Raw genomic sequence first — 19,577 nt, forward strand, 5'->3', positions numbered from 1 at the left:
TTCCCAAATACGATGCCTTAAACATCCTGTTAACATCTAGATTAGCTACATCCCACCCATTCCTACGTGCGTTTTTCTTATCTGGGGATTTGAATGGAACCGACTTGGAAAAAAAGAATGCAATAGTTCAGCATGACTCACATATTATTTGCCTAAAATGAAGATCTAAAAGTGATAAGGACATTCTCGAGGTAACTAATCAGAAAAAAAAAAAACAAAAAAACACTTTTCATCTCATGCTTTCTAACTTACCAGTGAAGAAAAGAAGCTGCCTATGGAAATTTTCATATCTAACAGGTTCATGAGTGGGTCTATTGTGATTTCTCTAAAGAAGCTGTCATTTTGATAATCAAATAAACAAACGTTTCAGCTCTTCTACTCTGAGGGAAATTTCCATCTGATCATTTCCAGTCCTTTTCCAGACACTGACTTTTGAGTCGATGTGCATCACTGAGATTGAAGAGTAAAGTTCAGTGCATCACCTACTATGTGCTATCTGTTGGCTACATGTCTCAGGGTTCTTGCTCTGGGGAATGTTTAAGTCCTTAAATGGGCAGTGGATATAGCCTCCTAAATTGCCAGTTGGAGTCCCACGTTTGCTCCTCTGGAGAAACAACCGAACATGTTTACGAGCATGCTTTCTCCCCAGCTTTGCACAACACTCCCAAACAATGGTATAGTCTCTCCTTGTGACTTAGAAACGTCAAGGTCAGGTGTGCCTAGGTGGCTCAGTCAATTGAGTGACTTGGGCTCAGGTCATGATCTCGCATTTCGTGAGTTCGAGCCCCTTGTGGGGCTCTGTGCTGACAGCTTGGAGCCTGGAACCTACTTCAGATTTTGTGTCTTCCTCTCTCTCTGCCCCTCCCCTGCTCACACTCTGTCTCTCTTTCTCTCAAAAATAAATCAAAACATTTAAAAAATTAAAAAAAAAAAAAAGAAAGAAACATCAAGGTCAGTATCCCAAATGCCTGGGCTTTGAGGCTTTTGTTTCTGTGAGGCCATTCAAAGGGGATCTTTAACGTGAAGCTTTGTTCAGCTCTTGCCTTAACACGGTCTACTCGCCTAACGTCTTAAGAGTTTGACATCCTTGCATTTCAACTCATCTGGCTGGAGACAATGTACTCAAGGCATGGGCAGTCTGCTCATCATCTTTCCTCTGGGCTTGTCCTCTCTCAGTGGTAGCCCTGGTTATGGCGCCGGTTAGGGTCCGGCGTGCTACCGCTGGCGTTCGTGATGCCCTGCTTCTGCCCTTTCACTTTTGTAGACGTGTGTGGTCTCTCAGACATCAAGGAGCCAGCAAACAACCCCAGTGTGTCTGCGAGGATGAGAAGGGCTGAGGACCTAGAGAGAGGGAGATTCCTGCGTTGCCAAAGCAGCCGTGAACCTGAACATGTGTGCAAAGACAGAGGAGAGCGTGGAATTGGTAAGGCCACCGTAAGGAACTAAGAAGGAATAAGAAGTGGAGGCTGGAGGTCAGGGGTGCTCAGAGAATCTGGCCGGATGGAGGCTTCTCGATGGGGCTGGGAGATGCCGGGGCTTAGAGGAAGCACCAGCGGGGCCGAGGTATAGACCTGGACCGCCTGGTTATAGCAGGTGCTCACTACACAGGGGTTAATGGATGGTCTAGGAGAACAGCTGGCAGAATTCTGGCACTGCTCTGTATATCTAGGTGATTTCCACCTCCAAGGGATCTAGAAAACATGAGAAACATGTTTATTACTTTCTTCATAACACCTTTAGGACCCTGGGAAGAAAGACACTTACACTGCAAATACACAGTCACATAAACGGAAACATTCTGTTTATGTGTAATGTGTGATGGAGGATACTGATCAACTAGCCCATATTTCCAACCACGGGACTGGCTGCCAGCAGGTAAGGAAGAGCTCGGAGGCCGAGAGGAAGGACAGAGGCCGCAAGCTATGACCAAGTGAAGTCACGATTCTCCTGATGGAAGGAGTTTTGCCAATCAGGGAGCGAACCATCCCTCTGAGACCGACGAACAGAACTCAGTTTGGGGGCAGGACCCTGAACTAATCATGATGTGCCTTTCCCTTGTGCGTCCCTAAAATGTGAAAGTAACATCCAAATCCCTCCATTTAAAAGAATGTTCCGTTGTGTCTTTCACGGACAGCAGGCTCTTTCTGATTCTAGTCTCCTTTGGACTTGGTTGAACAAAACACAAAGTCAAGCCTCACCTGCAGAATGTACTGTCAGAAAGGACGTGAGGCTCACACCCGAGGTTCGCATCTGCCTTTGCCAGTTACGGGGAGTAACGAAGGGCATATACAGGAGCATGGCACCAGTGGGGAAGGCAAAACCAGCCTGCGCACGCCGTTTCCGGGGAAGCCAGGACGTGAGCACAAGGATCTGGACTTAGGGATCAGAGTTTCAAACACAGCTCAGTGTGGGGCCTGGAACACCACGTGGGCTTGCCACCGAGGAAAAAGAAAGCAGCCATCACTCACATGTGCTTATAGACTGCCTTCCACGCCATAGGCAGCCAGCAAATAATTGCGGGAACGAATGGCCACGTGAAATCTGTAGGCATCACAGAAGTGTGCTCTAAACGAAACGTCATGTTTGCCTAAATGTCACAAAGAAAGAACCACTCGGAATCTGACCCACAGTGTGAGGGCTGAACCGATTTGGCACAAGTTATTGAGATGCAAAAAGGCCACCCCAGGACCCCTCTTTCAGTCAGAGCAGAGCTATTGGAAATCACACCAGCTACCTTTTATTGAACTCTTAACTGTGAATGGGAAAACTGGGCTGAAGGACACTGGCTTCTGTCATTAATCCCAACAGCCCGTGTGACTAAGATACTATGAGGATTCCTTTTATTTTTTAATTTTTTTTTTAACTTTTATTTATTTTTGAGACAGAGAGAGACAGAGCATGAGCGGGGGGAGGGTCAGAGAGAGAGGGAGACACAGAATCCGAAACAGGCTCCGGGCCCTGAGCTGTCAGCACAGAGCCCGACGTGGGGCTCGAACTCACGGACCGCGAGATCATGACCTGAGCCGAAGTCGGACGCTCCACCGATTGAGCCACCCGGGCGCCCCTGAGGATTCCTTTTTTACAGATAAAGAGAAACAAGGAGGTGCTGTCACTTAGCCAGGGACACAAAGCCAGGAAGCAACAGAGTTGGTCTTCAAACAGGTCCTCTCCAGAATCACCACTTTCTCCCTTAAGCTATACTGAAGAAAGGGACCGGAGAGGAAAACAAGGTGCTCACCCCTGCTCACTCAAGTCAACAACAGAGAGCAAGGACCTCAAAGGAACGTCTCTTGAGCCTATTTTTGAAGCCTTTGATTCCTCGAGTCTCTCAGGGAGACAGTACCTATACAGAGTTAGTATGTCTGACTTTATTACTTTTTTCCTAACATCTTTAGGACCCTGGGAAGAAAGACGCTTCGTGTGCAAATAAACAGCCACAAACATAAAGGGCCAGATTTCCCTTGGGCCGAAGCCACACCCTGATTTTCTCTTGGCCATTTTTCAGGGTTTATTCACCCTTTGGGGCCCGCCTGATGTCACGGGGCAAATGATTATTTCCGTTCACTGATGAATGGCTCTTTGCACGGTCATGAATGGAAATGTGGGCCTGTCCATTCACCGAGGGCTAATCTCTCAACTGTCTGAGCTGTAAGGGCATCTCGAAGATTATCCAGTCCGTCTGTTTATCTCACAAATGGAACACAAGAGGAAAGGAGACACGGCATGCTGACAGTGACACAGCGAGGAAGGAGTACATGCACGCCTAGGACTAGGAGTTCCCGTGCCCCGCACAGAACGCCGTCGCCCCGGGGATTTGTAGCCAAGTACGGGCGTTCTTCGTGTTGTTCAGCAGCCACGGCTAACCAGCCATCCTGACTCTTTCTATTCCAAAGGGATAGTCCCAACAGGGACTAGCAAGGGAGGCACAGATTCTCCCGCCTCTGGCTTTGACGGACAGCAGACACGAGTATGAACAAGAGTGAGTATAACAAGCTCCTGTTTGGGGACACCAGCTAAGAACAAATTCCAACGGGTAGAGGGGCACGAGTGCCAGCACAGGAAACAAAAGCTCACTACTTGTCTTCACCTTGCTCTAAAACGCAGCATTTTAGGGCGCAGGGCATTTGGGCATCAGGCAGTGCTAGGCTGGCACGCCACCTGCCATTTCACCTTGGGGCCATCTGGGGCAAATTACCGAACCTCTCTCAGCTCTGTAAAGCGGGGACAACAGCACAGTCTACACTCAACAGAGTTACGTTACAATTAAGCGGAACAACTGTATACATGTACGACTGTATTGCATATAGACGGAGCTCCTGGGGCTTTGGCCAAGCGGTGTAGAAATCGATGCACGTTCACTCGCATCACTACCACTATTTCTACTCAGCAGAGTCTTTTAGAATACCCCCCAGCATGTGGTTAAAAAGGTATTTAAAGAAAAAATGTACGTCAACTAATGGAGTCTCAGATTAACGTTCTAACACAGGCACTGCTGAGTAAGGGAGGGACTTAGGCAACATCTCACCCAAGTAAAAGGGCGAAGACTTTTCCTTTCCAAAGGTCACAGAGCAATCCACAGAACAGACATAAATGTCGAAGATTCCTCTGCTTCTGCGGTGCCCTTTTCACTTTTATCGACTATTATTAATACAGTCTCTCTGACCAGAGAAGACAGGAAGACGAGGAAGACAAGGACCCCACATCTGAATGCCACATCTTTCTCCTACTCCACCATTTCCTGCTCATACTTATTATCTGAGGGACTACTTATGTTTCTCATTTGTTTCTTGTTATGTTATTTCTTTAATGTCTAGAGACACAGAATCCACACCAGGGATCGCCATTACTGCACGCCCATTCACTCACTTCCTGGCTCTGTTCGGCTCTGCCGTGGCAGTGGTCACAGTTATTTGTTAACTGGTGGGTGTGTACACAGTTAGGGCTTCTCACAACCCATGAATGGCTCTGGTCGGGGGGCATCGGGGAAGCCGAGTGACTGAGGAGCGAGAGAAAGCTTTGCCAGGAAACAAGGGCTGTGACTTCAGGGCGTAAAGCCAATGTTGACAGGCCTGCCTGATGGCTGTTTATGTCCAGGACCACCATGGCACTTATTACCATGAAAAGGAGCCGAGAAAGCAGGAGATTGGCAGGGAACACCATGGAAGAAAGCAGATGCGCAAGTCACGGTCATCCCAGCCGGATGGGGCACGAGGCCATCCTTCCATCTCCGTTGCCCCCAACACCGGCAGTCTTTGCAGTACTCCAAAGGTCTAAGACCGTGGGAGAAAAGGAACTAAGGATCACATGTCAACCCTTGGGGCACACTCGAAGGCTGCTCTCAATACTACAGCCAAGTAGGTGGCCCCACAGATGGCTCACAAGGGGGATGGGAGGGCCAAGCCAATAAGGGGAGACAGTAAGAAGGGCTCATGCCCTCCACCTCCCGTTACCCCCAAGAATTAGGACGCACAGGGCTCTCCAGCTGTCTCCTCCTAACCTCTTAATGTGACAACATCTTATGGGGGGAGAACAAATATTCACATTAAACAGAACAGCATACGAAATTAGCTACATGAGTCATGAAACCCGAATTGAGGTTCTTGTTGTTCTGCCAGAATGTAAATATGACAGTTTTCCTCCCCATCAAGACAAAGAATAACAACCAACAAAATCTGCAAAAGCTGAATTTTCTCATGGCTACGTGCAGTGGTGCCCCCAGGAATCTGAGGCATAGTACATGCCCAGGCTCTGTTGTCCCTAACATGCCCTTTGACTCCCCATTTCTAAGCACACTGACTAATTTTACACAACTTCTTTTGCCTCTCGAGGTTATAGGTGATGATTATTTGTAATCTGACATCAGCAGAATAATCTTGCAGGAAAGAGATGGAGATGACAGAAGGACGCATGCCCTGTGCTTACCCCGGGATTATTCATGAAGGCAGTCTGGAACATAGGGGATAGGAGGTGAGATATTTGTGCCAGGTCTCAGCTGTTGCAAAGGTAAGTGAAGAAGTGTCTCAGTGATTTCTGGCAAAGCTACAGCTGAGGGAACAGTGACCAGAATTTCTTGGCACTCTGCAGGCAGACTGTGACTGGAGGTTACCTGGAGATGTCATTCTTCTAGAAGATGACAATGCTCAGGAACACCCACTCATGATACTACAGGGCAGTCAGGAACTTCTTCCTCCTCCAAAAGAACTAGTCTATCTGCCATTCAGTCATTTAAAAGACACCAGGACCAAGTTTATTCCATTGCCTCTTCCACAGTTTTGCTTTCTCTGTGTATCTAGACCTTCCTCTGTTGGCGTGGCACGAAAGGAACATCTTTACATGCCAACATGTCCAACATCTTATACTGGAAAACTTAAAACTTTTTTTGTTTTTTTTTTTTTTTTTGGCAGGGGTGGGGGATGCCACCCCAAAACTGAAACGTGCATACATATTTGAGTCTGCATCCAGAGAAACATATCTCAGCAGGAAGGAAAAAAGATTATCTTAACCATTGTTGAATTAGACGCTCATCCTCCAACTTTGCTTTGCTCTATTGGGAGTTCAGATCAGACCAAGGTGCTGTTAACAGGCACTATTCATTCGTGTTTCTTTTCTTAATTTTTAATGTTTTTAAAAATTTTTTATTTTTTGAGAGACAAAGACAGAGTGCTAGTTGGGGAGGGGCAGAGAGAGAGGGAGACACAGAATCCGAAGCAGGCTCCAGGCTCTGAGCTGTCAGCATAGAGCCCGACATGGGGCTCGAACCCACGAACTGTGAGATCATGACCTGAGTTGAAGTGGGACGCTTAACTGACTGAGCCACCCAGGCGCCCCTCGTCCATGTTTCTTTTCTTGCTTCTCCTCCTGCTTATCACTCGGTAAAGAAATGGCTCCAAAGCACCATTATGAAAGGATCAGACAAGAAGAAATAAAAACCAGCTAAAACATAAATGGCTATTACGTGAATGACATGGCATTTGAAGTGGCTAACATTAGGTCAATGGTTCTATGTGAATTTACATTATTCCTACACCACTCTGAGATTTACTCAAACGGACATCCAAGGGTTGAGTCAAAGAAGGTGGTAGGTATGAATTTGGTTTTGGAATCATTCAGACCTGGTTTGACCAGGGCTGTCTCTTCCTTTGTGATATTATGCAAGATGCTTAACCACGGTAAGCATCTCTTTCCAGTTCTGCTCAACAGAGCCATGAAACGACGGTGAATAAGCAAGCATCTCAGTCTTAACATGTCCAAAGCATAAGCCCTGGTCCGCCTCCAAAAACCACTCCTTCCTGGAGTTCTCCCCATCTCAGTCAATGGAAATCCCATCCAACTTCTGCTTATTCTCTGCCCAATATTTGGGCTCATTCCACCACCTCTCTTTCTCTCATAGCCTGTATCGAAACTCTCAGCTAATCCTTAGGTACTACTTTAAAAATACATCAGAATCCCACCAATTCTCACCGCTTCCACTGTGAACATCTGAGCCACTCACTGATGGGCTTCTCCCATGTGATTTACTGCAATGGTTTCCTAATATTCTCCCTGCTTCCAGAACTCTGTTCCTCGAGGAGCTTCCTCTAAATTCAGAAGCCAGCATCCGTCTTTGAAAACAAATTCATGTTCCCACTCAACTCCTCTCCCCACAATGGTTTCCTACTTCACCGAGTGTAAGCAAAAATCATTCCAATAGCCTAACCCCTCGATCCCCATCCCATGGTTTACCTGTATGTTATACTGCCTCAATCGTATCTCTTATTTCATATCCTACCACCACCACCTCTAATCTAGCCACAGTGGCCTCCTTACTATTGCTAAGATGTGCCTGAAATACACCTGTCTCTAGGTCTTAACCCAGAATACTCTTCTTGATATCCACACAGTTTATCTCTGTTTAAATCTCACCTTCTTAATGGATAGCTGCCTGACTCCTTAAATGTACAGTTCTCATCCCCCCTTCCAAGCTATTTTCCTCTTCTCTAAGAATTTTTGTCTTTTTTGTTCACTGCTATATCCCCAGTAGCTAGAGAAGTGCCTGGCTTATAAAAAAAACATTCAAATACTTATGGAATATGCAAGTGAATGCATGAATGAGTGAATGAATAGCATCTCAAAGAACCTAGGGCCACTTATGTCTCAAGAATTTTTAAGGATTAAGCCAGTATCCTACACAATGCTCAGTTCATTGTAAGGACCAAGTAAATAACTATTGTGCTCTCCTATCTCCTGTGTCTACTCAGTCCAACACTGGGGTACCTCGGTGGCTCAGTCAGGTAAGCATCCGATTCTCAGTTTTGGCTCAGGTCATGATCTCATGGTTCATGAGATCGGGTCCCACATCTGTCAGCACAGAGCCTGCTTGGGATTCTCTCTCTCCTCCTCTCCCCCACTTGCTCTCTCTCTCTCTCTAAATAAATAAACTTTTTAAAAAAGAACTAAATACTGCACAGGGGACACCTAAGAGGGAGGTTATGTGAGAATATAACACAAGACCAACGGCAAATGGCAGAAGCTAGGAACTCAGAATACTACTCTGCCCCTGCAAGGGCAAGACTGTTGTTGAAAGTCAGCTCTAAGCCTTTGAGACCGTCTTGTACCCCAAACGTCACACAATGTTGTTTCTCACCCCCAAAGATGTCACCTCAGAATGATACTTCTCCCATGTGGAAAAAGGTAAATATACAGACTGAAAGCAACCTATGAAGAAATGTATGAACACAAAGGGGTTCTATGTAGGTTGGGCATTTTCTATCTCCATGCTGGCTGGAAAGATGTAAAAGCAAAAAACAAACCAAAACCAAAAAACCTCCGAAAACTCACACTTGCTATTCCCAGTAATTAATTAATTAATTAATTAATTTTAGAGAGAGACGGCACGCACAAGCGGTGGCGGCTGAGAAAGAATCTTAAGCAGGCGCCAAATTCAGAGCAGAGTCCGGCACAGGGCTCCGTCTCACAACCATGAGATCACGACCTGAGCCAAAATCAAGACTTGGATGCTTAACCAACTGAGCCACCCCGGTGCCCACGGACTTTTTTTTTTTTTTTAAGTTCCCTTCCGTTGAAGAAAAGGCCCTCAAAATATACGCTATACAGGGCTGCCAAAGCAACACGGAGTCCTGAGATTTCATAACCGTAGGGCGAATTCGATAGAAATCAATCACTGCCAACGTCCTGCACACCTTCCATAAACCAGCCACCACAGACCGATTAAGTGGTGTAGCTGTGACCCAAATATTAGGATCAGGTTGTGTTCAGAAAGCCCTACTTCTCTTAGTCCAGCAGAAGTTTCCTTAAAAATGTATCAATTCCCATCATCCTAGGGTGCCGTAAATGTTCAGGGGGAAGCCAGGCCCTGAAGTGGCTGGGGAATTCTGGGTGCACTGGCTGGGGAATTCTGGGTGACCAAGCCTAATTCCGGAGTTTTGTTTTGTTTTGTTTTGTTTTTGAAAACATTCAACACCAAGTGAACTGTCAAAATTTTTCTGTTTAAAAATGCAAATATTCAGCTCCCTCCCGCTTTCGATAAGTAAGGTAAACAAAACTAGGAACCTGGCTGAAAATCCTTGGGAAACATTCCAAGACTAAGGACGCAGCCTCAATGGATTTTTTTAAAAGCAGAGGAGAGCTACACTGGTTTCCATTTGTGCAGGAGCTAGTTTCTTGCGTGTGTCACAAATCGAAAATCACCAGTTCTAGAAATTTTGAAAGCCCTATCAGAGAGGAAACAGGAAAGCGTGGGGCCTGGGAGTCAGTCAGGTGGGGCTTCAAGAATTACTGATCATATGATGTTGGGAAAATTGCTTACCTCCGGGAGCTCAGTTTTCCCACCTGCAGAATGGACCTTATTACATCCATTATTACGTAATAAGGTCCATTCTGCAAGGATTTTATGATAATTAGTAATAACGCACAAAAAAGCACCAGGCCCAGGGCTTGGCTCACTGCAAATGCTCCGTAAATGGGGGTCGTTGCTATTATGTCTCCACTTCCAGTTAAATTATATAAATATAATTAGGTTTATAATTTGGATTATAATTAGGTAAAAGGCAAAAGTCAATTTCTAATTTTAAAGTCATTTTTACATAGTCCATTGGTAATTTAAGGTTCTAGATAATTCTGGAAGGTGGCACTCACTTGTCTTATGGAGATCTCTCTTCTACATCGGGCACCAGTGTCCAGATCTTCTAATAAAATTTTCTGTGGCATTCCACCAAAAATACATTAAACATTGTGGGTCAAAAACAGTATCTCATTAGGACTTAGATCCTACCAGAAAACTTCTGAGGTTGATAACAGTATCTTGGGGCTTGTTGTGCTTGTCTTCTCCTCTACTGACAGATTTCTTCAGTCTAAAAGTTTTGGAGTCAAAATAGTGTTTTGTGTTTAGTGTTTATGTGGCCACTGTTTTGTGACCTTTTTGAAGGAGAAGTACTGAGATTGATTTTCATTCTAGGACCAGGAGAGGCATCATCTAAAATGTTCTCTGACCCACCATGCTCAGAGTTGAGCCTGTTCTTCAGAAGGTATATTCATATGGGTGGTGTGGAGGTTGGAGACACTGCATTTGCTTTCTGCTAGAGCACGGAAGATTTGCAAAGTGGCAAAGGGAAGAGGAGAGGTAGAGCTTCAGAAACTTTCTTCCTCAGAGGTTCATGCGCTGAAAAGCCAACTTAATGCCACACATCTGGAAAAGCTGATCACCTACGTATGGCTTCCTCTTAAGGATTTAAAAAAAACTGGTGGGAAATAATCGAAGGCATTGATGGTGAAAACCTGCTGATCTCTACAACGTAACAATTTATCTTTCCAGAAAGGAGGAAAGAATTTTATAACTTTTTATTTTTAATTTTATAACTTTAAGGACTTCTCTGACTTAAAAAAAATAGGAATTTTGTATCAGACACATTTGGGAAATGCTGCAGTCTATACATAGCCCACCTAATGCCCATGAGAATATGGAAAGAAAAGTTTTACTGTCAGAAATCCATAGAAATGCAGGGAGGAGGCAATATCACCGCCCAGGGGATGTGGCAACGTTTGAAGACATTTTTGGCTATTACAACCAAGAGGATGGTTGGCATCCAGTGGGTAGAAACAAGGATGCTGTGTGACATCTTACAATGCACAGACCAGCTCCCCAACAACGAAACTACCTGGTCCCACACGTCAACAGTGCTGAGACGGGGGTATCCTGATTCACTCCTATTTACAACCCATACAATACTTTCTGCACCTCTGCCTTAGTCTCTAATCAGAAATACAATCTGCTACTTCTCTGATCAAATGCAAATGAGGAATGAATCCTACTTTTAAAAAGTATCCAAAAGAAAACCCAAAATGTTCAACTCTGACACACCAATTCCTAGATACAGCCGGACTATTACATATGTGCAAATTCTATCGTGGATGAGGGAAATACTGATGCCGGAAACACGAAGTTAAAAGCAACTTATAAGTATGAACTATCAGTGCTACCAGAACAATCCAAAGGTGTGAACATGGCAGAGTAGCCCTTTTTAGAAATGCCCATCCTCGTGCGTGCCTTTGTTTCCAAAGTTGGTCACTCCTGCCAAAATTGTCATGCAGAATGTCTACGCATTACATTGGACACATTTGTAGACATTTATAACAATTCTCCCTCCCGACTTCAAAAAAAGAAGGAGGGACTCTACTCATTGGTTTGCAAATTCAGTCTGGTAAGACAACGTTGAGGCCTCATATTTTCAGCTCATCCTTGAAAGTTTTTGACTGACCTTGATGGCTTCCCGCAATCCCACATAACATATAATGGAAAATTCAACTCTCTGGAGAGAACTGTTTTCTGATAGCTAGCCAGCGACATTCCTTGGGGCTTGCATCTGTGACCTTGAGTTTGACTTTTGCTGAGGAGTCCTCCCTCTCCTCACCAGATGTCTCTTTAGGGTTTCACAACCTTGTTACTATGTCAACATCTTGGGTGAGATAATTCTTTGCTGTTGGGGGCTATGCTGTGCCTCGTAGGATGCTTATCAACATCCCTGGCTTCCATTTATTAGATACAAGTAGCACCCCCAACCCATTTGAGACAGTCCCCAGACATTGCCCAATGTCCCCAGGGGGTAAAAATCACCCCCAGTTGAAAACCACTGACTTATCCTAAGGTTTTCAGAAAGTCCTTCAACAAAATCTCAAAACGGAATTGACTGTAACTGACTTAATAGCCATGGTGGGGCACAGAGAGCTTTTTCATGGAAGGAAGTGGTAAAGGGCCTGCTGAACATCAATCCAAGATCAAGGTCTTAGGCTAAAAGAGTTGGGAAGTCCTGGTCTCCAGAGAACGTGACATGGACAACGTGAAACCAATTCCCACACACAGCAATGACTACAATGAACAAACACGCTCTTCGGGACAGCACTTCCTCCCTGACATCATGTCCCTGGCCTGCCACCGCTAAGAGTTCCCGGATATTTCACATATGATTAAAAAGACAACCAATGAGAAGGAAATAATGATTTCAACAAGAAAGGGCACATTGTAATGCAGAAATAGGTGAGTTGGTTGGGTGAGGGCTTTTTATTAAGTGCAAGGAAAATAAACACGCATTTTTAGAGGAAAAAAAACAAACAAAAGAACCACAATCCTTAGTTTTCAATGGAATCTGGGCTTTACTGGGGAGTAGTAGATCTAAAAAAAAAAAAAGGTGAATCTGCATACAACCAAGTATTTTACTGGAATTTACTGGTACGACTTGCTATGAAAGTCTGGGTTTCCCTGGGAAAAAGAGGAATAAAAACCACACCATTCCCAGGGGCCTTTCATTTTAGTTGCATGGGTACGAGGGGGCCAAGGGAAGAAGGGAGATAGAGACAAGGGGAAGAGAAAGTCATGGGACATAAACCAGTGAAAAACTGAGAAAGATTTTTACTGAGCCCTGGCTACAGAACTCACTTTTGTTATGATGTGCTAGTGGAAATCTGAGAATAAAAATAGCTTTCTAATATATGTCAGAATTCTTGTAAGTCCTGGAATAAATCCAGAGATCTACCCTTCACTTCCTTGTGAAGTAAAATACACACTCTGAACCTATTTATGTTTAAGTAATTTTAACAACAGCTTATTTTGAAATACATCAAACTTAAAGATTGCAAGACCATCATGAAGACCTCCCTTATCCCCCTCATCTAGGTTTTCCAACTGCGAACTATTACAACACCCCCCTCTATTTAATAATGGTGTATATATATATATATATATATATACACACACATACATATATATACATACACATGTGTATATATATGTATGTATATGTATGTGTGTATATATACATATATATGTGTATATATGTATGTATGTATATATATATACACACATATATGTGTATATATATATATATATGTATATATATATACGTATATATTGCTTATACACATAATGTCCCATCAATGCAAGGACACTCTCCTACATAAATGCCATACAACTCCCCAAGTCAGGAAATCACTGTTGATACACCACCAACATCCAATCCTATGTGTTTCTTTTTAATTATTCCCTCATACAGATTAGCTCTTAATTTTCATATTTCTAGGCCAATGCCATAAGGATTTCAGCTCCTGAGTAGCGGGCTCATTCATTCATTCATCCATTTCAAAATTGCTTATGGTATGCCCACTTAGAGTAAGGCAACAAGCTTCAATGGCAGGCCTGTTCAGCCCAAAGGAAATTAAGGTTCGGGGAAAGTAAATAAATGATTTGGTTAAAAGGTTTTTCACTTGAAATGTGGTGACTGTATCTGTTCCTTTGTCTTAGCTAAGAAGAAGCAAACGAGCCCACTGGTTTTTTTTTCTGCTACGTCTTCCCTCTCTTCATCCCACACAGCTCCCAAACCATAACCAAGTCTTATCATCCAGCAGCACGTGGACAGAGGAATACAGTGGTTGGGACGATGGGGGGTGAAGAAAGGAACAGAATGTAAGGCCAGAACTCAGAGCTGATGACTGTCCTACCAATGGGAATAGAGGAAACTCAGCGTTGCTCAAGGAAGAGCTTAGATTTACCCCAAGGACCAGTTGGGAAGGTATCTCAGTGCATTTGATGTGTTTTATTTCAACCAGAGAGCTGTTAGTGTGAAATCACTTTTTAATACATTTTAATTTCATCATTTTTCATAATTCCCTTGTAGGGAAGCAGCAGATTACATTCGACAACGAACCACATCACCACACGCATCTGCAAATCCCCCAACTGGCTTTAACAAAACCTGATCTATTGTCCTGTTACCTATACATCCACTGAACACAGAAAACACTTAGATTGACTCCCCCAAGTTATTTCATTGCTCTTTGCATATTAAAATGTCAGAAATATCACCCAATGCATGTTTAATAAATAAATGAGGATGCTTTTTTTCCTCAAAATCTTCTAAACCCAAGTTTTACTTTTTACTTGGTTTAATTTTAAGAGGAACAATTTTCTCATATTCCTCCCTTCAGAACTCTGAGCAAAATTTGTTAATGGCTCAGGAATTCCAGAATGTGTCAAATCGTTACAATTTGGGGGAACAGAAAATCTTAAACTTCCTCTTTCCACAGAGGTTGCATTTTACCACTTCACCAGCTAAAGAGTAAGATGAGGGAATTATATCTTGGTTAAAACCTGGGGCTTGAAAGGCAGAACGTCCCAGGGTCAAGTCCTGACTCAGCCCCTTCTCAACAGTGCGACCTAGACCCAACATGATGCTAACTTCATCAAGTAGAGAGGATTAAATTAGACTATATGGGTGAATTGCTTTGTAGAACTCCTAGCAAAAAGTAAAGACTCCAAAATACAAGTGATTGTTATCATAAAAAAAAAAAATCAAAGCCCTTCCTATAATTATGGCAAGAAATACATGGCACAAAATTAAGTGAAGGGAGAAACAGCTCTTTTGTGGATACCTGAAGCTATCAGTTCATCCACTTTCTGAGATCCTGAGAATTATTTTACTTATTTCCCATTTCCCATGTATGCCGCCAAGCTGCGAGCATAAGTTAATAAGTGCTTCTTAAAAAGATTTCACCTGAGTGGTTTATAGTTTAATTCAGATGTCACTCTAAAGGAAAAAACAAACAAACAGCTATCTGGCCACTGGGAGAGAGAATTGATGACATCATCATTCAATCTGCAGCCAACGCTGTTGCACACATTTTAATTTCAAGGCGGGGGTGTGAGTCAGTATGGTGTACGAATGTGAATGAATCCATAAGGGTTTTCTTATCACTGGGGAGGCTAAGTTTTGCCAAGTTAAATGATGAGAGCCACAGTGGTGGAGAAGACATTGCCTCAGCTCTGATTCTTCAGAAGTATCTTTCAAACACAGCCCCTTAAAGCTAATCTGCTCAACCTTTACCTACAGGGCTCAGTGAATATGAAAAGCTGCCTTCCGGAGACTTCCTTCAAAGAGGGAATGATCTCTTGGAATTCAAGCTTCTACAAGGTGACTACCTGGTGTTTTCCATTTTTGTCTTCTCCTAAAAAGCATCAATCAAGCCTTGCCCTTTCGGCCCACTGAACACATAAACACTCTTTTTCCCTAACTGAACTTACTGCCACGATGAACTTGAACTCTAAGACGCACAAGAGGAGAGTTGTTTTAACAGCTGCTTTTACACTGAGGCTCTGGAGTTACTACCCTCAAGACAGCTGGTTCTGATAAGCCTCTCTTCCCACTGTCCTGTTTTTTTCTAATGCCCAGCTGTCAGGGAACACCCACTGAAGTGTTCCAAAACAAAGGCACAAAACAGAAGAAAGGCAAGAGAATGGTACTCATTTGCATGCAAGGGCATCCTACATAGGGACCCTTTACGAGCCGACACTGGGTTTTTCTCTCCAACTTGCTTTTGTAAGTTTAAGGATTTCTCAGCTAGTTGTGGATTAATTGCTAAAGACGTTGCCTGAGGTTGCCCTGTCCAATATGGTAGCCACCAGCAACAGGTGGCTGTTTAGATTTAGAGTAATTAAAACGAAATACAATTTAAAGTGCAGTATCCCTGTCGCACATTTCAAGTGCTCCATATAAGCCACATGCAGCTAGCAGATTCCATGCTGGAAAGCAAAAAGAGAGAACATTTCCCTCATTGTAGAGAGTTATTGGACCGCACTGGCCAAGACATACGCTCTTTTAAGAGGGGAAAGGGGATGCAGATCTGGTAAGAAAGACGGTTTTGTCCGTTGGGCCTGTATCAATTATCTTCCATACTACTTCCTGTACACTCTTTTCTTGGCTGCCAATGTTCCATTTTCTACATTTTTGGAAGGGGAGGTTGTGGTCTTTAAAACAATCCATGAAAAGGATCCCACTTCAGAGGAAACAAAACAACAGGAAGCAAAGGTGGTGGTGTGGCAATCCCCACGTTCTAGATGTTTTTATTGGTGATCATCAAATAACAAAGGGGAAAATGTACCTCGGCCAGGGCTTCCCACGTTTGGGTGGAGGCTGAGGACCCTGACAGAGAGAGATGGAAAGCCAGGATCTCTGCCTATCCTGGCTCTCAGACCACGGACCTCATGCCTGGGTTATAATGTAGCGGTGACTAGAAGAACACTCTCTGATAAGAGGTTTTTAAAGGTTCCGTGTCATCAGCCAGGGAGCGTTTATCACTGAAAATGATTGTGTAATTGTACATTTAAAAGGAAAGGTAGGATGGATAATTTTTATTTAATGACCAAAGATCATTAGCAGCTGTGTGCTAATGTACAATTACACAATACACACAGACACACACACACACACAGTAAGAGCAGTCTGTATTTTTATATTGATGGTTGTAATGAGGCTGCCAGGAAAAAAAATTGTCAGTTCTTTAATTACACGTATAATTGGTTTGATTCGTTTAACAACACATTTTTCTTTCTCCGCTAGAATAGCTCCGACTTGTTCACTGCTGTATCCTTAGCACCTAGAACAGTGCCTGGCTCACAGCAGGCACATAAAAAAGTATTCGCTGAAAAATAAATGGTGACCCGCCTCCCCCTCCCCTTTTGAAAGGAATGACCTAGAACTGTTTACTCCCTCTTCGTAAAATCAATCTACCTCAACTGCCTTTACTAATCAGGATTCCCTCCTAAACAATTAGACGTGGACTCAATCTCTCGCTCCCACTGTACATTCCAAAGTTTTCATTCCTTTCTGTTCCAGAAGGACAACTCGCTGACGTGAGTCAGTAAAAGGACCTACACTCCTCCTCATGGTCTAATAACTCTCCTACCCCTGTCTCCCCCATCTTCGGACTTTTTAAAACTGTAAAAATAGAAATCTGTCAAGCTATCAGGACATATCAGCTGTCAACAATGGGGGGAGAAAAAGCTAGTTAAGTTTTATCTCCAACGAGCTAGATGCAGGCCAGTGTTTTGCTTGTTTTGAACACATCTGAGATGAGTGGGTTATTGAGTCTTAATCTACACTGAATTCGGGTATTTTGTAATTTCATATGTTACAATGTTTTGTTTAAAAAAGCCTTATTTTTCACTACTTCGTATGGATAGAACCAAATAATGTGTTTCTTATTTATTTTTTAAAAGGCACCAGCAGTGGGGCGCCTGGGTGGCGCAGTCGGTTAAGCGTCCGACTTCAGCCAGGTCACGATCTCGCGGTCTGTGAGTTCGAGCCCCGCGTCAGGCTCTGGGCTGATGGCTCGGAGCCTGGAGCCTGTTTCCGATTCTGTGTCTCCCTCTCTCTCTGCCCCTCACCCGTTCATGCTCTGTCTCTCTCTGTCCCAAAAATAAATAAAAAACGTTGAAAAAAAAAATTAAAAAAAAAAAAATAAAAGGCACCAGCAGTGTATTGAAGATGTGTCCTCACTAGTGAAAAATCTTTTTCTTTATAAAAAATGCATATGCATTTAATGTGACATTCCTGATGACCAAAATCTTTATACTGTCCTCCTAATCTGGCTGATGTGATAACTTTAAAATGAAAGAGAGATGTTCTGCCATTCCTGAAACATAACCAGTTGAAGTGTTTACAAGTGCTGGTTATGGGAATTTACCAATAATCGTAATAAATGTGGATTATTCTGTTGCTGGAGTCAAATGGATGATGTTGCTATTAGCTAAATAACATGGAGGTTGATGGAGCCTGACTTTTAGGCATCTCTTTTATTGAATATAAGTGGGAGTTTAAAAAACTCATTCTGGGGGCACCTGGGTGGCTCAGTCGGTTAAGCGGCCGACTTTGGCTCAGGCCATGATCTCGCGGTCTGTGGGTTCGAGCCCCGTGTTGGGCTCTGTGCTGAAGGTTCAGAGCCTGGAGCCTGTTTCAGATCCTCTGTCTCCCTCTCTCTCTGCCCCTTCCCCACTCTCCTGTGCTCTATCTCTCTCAAATAAACATTTGAAAAATAAATAAATAAACTGGGGCGCCTGGGTGGCTCAGTCGGTTAAGCGGCCGACTTTGGCTCAGGTCATGATCTCACAGTTCGTGGGTTCGAGCCCCGTATCGGGCTCTGTGCTGACAGCTCAGAGCCTGAAGCCTGTTTCAGATTCTGTGTCACCCTCTCTCTGACCCTCCCCCGTTCATGCTCTGTCTCTCTCTGTCTCAAAAATAAATAAAAAAACGTTAAAAAAAAAACCTCATTCTGAATATGGGCTATTTCTGTCGGACTAGGCAGGATTAGTACAGTCAGTATACTGTTAGTGAAGTCTTAACACTATAGTAGATGATCAGGTACTCAAATGGATTCATAAAAACACCACCCTCCTGGGGTAACATGGGGGATAAATATGATGTATATTTGCTTAACTTGGCTTGGTACACAGAAAATACTTAGGAAAAGTTAGCTATCATCATCTGCTTTGGAGAAGTTATCTTATTTGGCACCTTACAGAAAACCCCAAACTCACATACACCTCATTTTGGTCCTTTTAACTCTCAGTTACCATACTAAATAACACGTAAAGAGCAGACTCAGGGGATGTGGAACCAATAGGTATCAGGGACCATCTTTATGATGCATAATTTTTTGAAAACCGCAGGCTCTCTTAAAACTTCCAAGATTATTTTGATCATATTTTCTTTATTTAATAAGAAAGAAATTCCTTCTGAAATGTATTGCAGGTGAACCAATAACAAAATTGACAAATGCTCAAGTCTTTTATAGTTATCTGAACACAAAGAATAAAGTGTGATCAAATTTATGCACATTAGGTTAGTGTTTTCCTGTACCTAGCTCTTTTTACATGTTCAGGACCATTTCTTTTAATCGCTTGTTTTGTCTTCTGGCTATATTTTATCATTATCTACAAATTCAATAAATGGAACATTCATATTTCATAGCTGAGACTCAATGAATCAGGACAACAGTATTAGAAAAGAAAAAAAAAACAAAAATATTAAGCCTCATATATTTTTGTTTATATCACTAGGCATCATTTCCAATTCAGAATTCTTTTTTAAGTATCCTTTTAAAATACACATTTTAAACTATCCAATTACATAGAGTTTACCAGTTGGCCGCTCAGATTGGGGAGAGGGATGGGACACTGGGGAGAGGGATGGGACACGTTGGAAGGGATTTACAAAGTTAGAATGTATCTTTTTAAAACCCAAAGAAACATACACATG

At 43.2% G+C, this 19,577-nt stretch overlaps 1 protein-coding gene and 1 long non-coding RNA gene across 4 annotated transcripts in view; one reads left to right on the forward strand and one right to left on the reverse strand.

Annotated features, from left to right (window-relative positions):
* ADAMTS9 (ADAM metallopeptidase with thrombospondin type 1 motif 9) overlaps positions 1-19,577 on the reverse strand; it is a 162,072-nt gene that overhangs the window by 46,740 nt on the left and 95,755 nt on the right. The gene's annotated exons all lie outside the window — the stretch shown is intronic.
* LOC115508450 lies at positions 921-14,336 on the forward strand. Of its 3 annotated transcripts, XR_003967011.1 has the most exons (6): positions 921-1,423; positions 5,095-5,354; positions 5,829-5,967; positions 10,454-12,529; positions 13,790-14,057; positions 14,163-14,336. It is a non-coding gene; the product is annotated as an uncharacterized LOC115508450 (long non-coding RNA). The 3 variants fall into 3 exon arrangements; XR_003967010.1 differs by having other exon boundaries at positions 13,790-14,336; XR_004343270.1 differs by lacking the exons at positions 13,790-14,057; positions 14,163-14,336 and having other exon boundaries at positions 10,454-13,206.

This window comes from Lynx canadensis, chromosome A2, assembly GCF_007474595.2.
Source record: "Lynx canadensis isolate LIC74 chromosome A2, mLynCan4.pri.v2, whole genome shotgun sequence".
Lineage (NCBI taxonomy): Eukaryota > Metazoa > Chordata > Mammalia > Carnivora > Felidae > Lynx > Lynx canadensis.